Genomic DNA, 2,696 nt, shown 5'->3' with positions numbered 1-2,696 from the left:
ATATTTACGACCAATACCATACGACCGAGAGAGCATTAAGGGGCAGAGAGGAGGATGATACCCTCAATGTTGTTTGCGCATTTCAGGAGGACGCAGCTAATAAAGTTACACAATTACACAGTGAATTCGTGTTTATTATTATATTTACAAAATACCACAGTTTTTGTCTTGGTCATATCATTTTATTTTGTTGTATTTATCCGCGACACCTTAAAGGTAGGTCCGTAAAAATATTGTCTGACACTAAACCGGTCAGTGGCGAAAAAAAAGGTTGGGGACCGCTGATGTAGGCCATTAGACACTTGGTTTCTAGTCAGGGCAGACAAACTTTAAAAAATAAATAATAAATAAATTTGTGCCATTTCTCTCTCTAAACCCATTACATGTGGCACATTGCACAGTGATGAGACCCAAACTGTTTGCAGTATTTGGCTCACAGGTGAAAATAGGGTGTGGAGATTTGCAATGTAGTGCCATTTGTTTGCACTTTTGGTTTGATAAACCTCAAGTTATAGTTAGGTTATTAGTAGAGTGAATAACTAATCCTGTCTGGGAATGAATGGGGAATTCATTCATAGAAAGAGCTTTATTAGTTGTAGTATGCTCAACAGGAGACCCTGGTGGTGTGAACCCACTATAAGATGTAAAATTACACCTTATGACAATGGGGTTTTTTTTACATTAAAAAATATTTTTAAAAATTTCATCAAAACATAGTAGGCTATGGTCATCTCTGATCGCAAAAACACAATATAATGTGTACAGGCCCATTATCTGATTTAAAAACACAAGGACTTACATGCTTTAAATTTATCAAATACCATTGAGCAGCCCTTACCCTCTAGAAATAGCAGGTAATTACAAATCCAGCATTTCTATCAGCTCCACAAACATGAGCAAACACACAAACTGTTTGCAGTTTATAAAAAGGTCCAGCTGCTGTATTTCATACAGAGAGAAATAAAAGGGAGCTGATTTAAATGGAAAAATAAGAAAGACAGGAAAGGAGAGGAAGAAAAGAGGTTAGATTTAACCGTCAAAAATTACGTCTTTGGTCAGTATTGAAATGTTTGTAAAGTTACAGCTGTAATGGGTCTGACAGATAAAGGGTGTTAAAATAATTTGCGACAGTAGGCAATACTAATTTTACAAATGCTTGCAGCTTCACGTCATGCAGAAAAAGTGTGTGTATTTACGCATGTGGCAAGAAACTTTAGTAACACGGGGATGGATCAGGATCTGAAAGCAAATACTATATTGTTCTACAAATCATGCTGGACAGCTGTTACACCGGGAAAATACTTTTATATCAGTCATATATGTTGAAATTGGCAGTAAGAGAACAGATCGGGTTTTGTTGATGTGACACGTACAAATGTCTTTTGAAATGGAGGCCTAAATATTTTTTAAAAATAATACTACTAAATGATCCTACCTCTTTCAACAACCTGAGACACCAGTTGGTGAGAGAAGACGGGGTCACAACATGACCGCAGGACATCCGAGCTCTTGGAGACTTGAAACCCTCACACAGAACTACAAAAAACAAAAAGTTTAATCATACACACACACAAGAAGAATAACACTGAAATGGACAAGATTTTCGGCTACTTACAGTCAAATTCATCATCTCCGTCTACAAGTTTAACTGTAGAGTCCCGAGGATCGTAACATTTCTCTTTTTCAAATACTGAATTTAAAAAGCTCATCTTTCGCTGTTTATTTATCTAACCTGCAAAGTAGTCTAACGACGAACACCCTTAGCGAGAGACTCTAAATGTGTGAAACTTTCAATTTCATTTCAGCTTAGGTTTCACATCAAGTCAGCGCGCAGCTGCTTAAAGCTGCGGCGCCCAGATTACTCACGTAGACAGCTACTTCCGTGCAACCGATATAACGTGCAAAAACCCCCCACACATTTATGCCTTTGTTGTTAGGCAGAGGTATGCATTCATGGAACCTGACGTTTCTTGCAATTATGACACTTGTGAGATGTTTGCTTGCACTGTATAGCGCAGTCACAAATAACTACAGGCAGCACCACGTAATAATCTATGACAACAGGTTTAGTATATCTGCTCCTATTGTTTATAATGGCTATACGCCTGCAGAATAGTACTTAAAACAATAAAGACCTATTGTGCCAGTGACTCTTTCTTGTTTTTTGAGAATAACGACTGAGAACATGCCATTTTCCAGCTGCCAAAAAGTGATTCCCGCCTATATACTATTTCTACTTCATACTTGTTGGACTTCATTCATAAGGGTTATATGCAATGTTCCCTCTAAACTGTCTCTGCGCAGGAAAAAAATCTGCGTTGCGCACACAAAAAAAATTAAAGTAAATACATTAACAATTCTGTTTTGCGGTGTTAGTCAGTAAGCTACTGGCTGCTCCCGTATGGGATTAGAACGATGCCACCATATCCCATAGTCCAGCCAATCACGCGATTCACATTCCTATATGCGCAGCTAATCAACGTCTTTGACAGGCTATGATACCGTCCTTATATGGTAAATGGCCTGTATTTATATAGCGCTTTACTAGTCCCTAAGGACCCCAAAGCGCTTTACATATCCAGTCATCCACCCATTCACACACACATTCACACACACATTCACACACACATTCACACACTGGTGATGGCAAGCTACATTGTAGCCACAGCCACCCTGGGGCGCACTGACAGAGGCGA

General features: G+C 38.8%; 1 long non-coding RNA gene across 1 annotated transcript; it reads right to left on the bottom strand.

Annotated features, from left to right (window-relative positions):
* Nucleotides 1-1,041: 1,041 nt before the first annotated feature.
* Nucleotides 1,042-1,874, bottom strand: LOC120741023. Its single transcript, XR_005697536.1, has 2 exons — nt 1,616-1,874; nt 1,042-1,536 (listed from the first exon to the last, which is right to left on the bottom strand). It is a non-coding gene; the product is annotated as an uncharacterized LOC120741023 (long non-coding RNA).
* Nucleotides 1,875-2,696: the final 822 nt, after the last annotated feature.

The sequence above is a fragment of the Simochromis diagramma genome, unplaced genomic scaffold, assembly GCF_900408965.1.
Source record: "Simochromis diagramma unplaced genomic scaffold, fSimDia1.1 OVJJ01000656.1, whole genome shotgun sequence".
In the NCBI taxonomy this organism is placed as follows: Eukaryota; Metazoa; Chordata; class Actinopteri; order Cichliformes; family Cichlidae; genus Simochromis; species Simochromis diagramma.
This window is presented reverse-complemented; position numbering and strand designations above follow the sequence as displayed.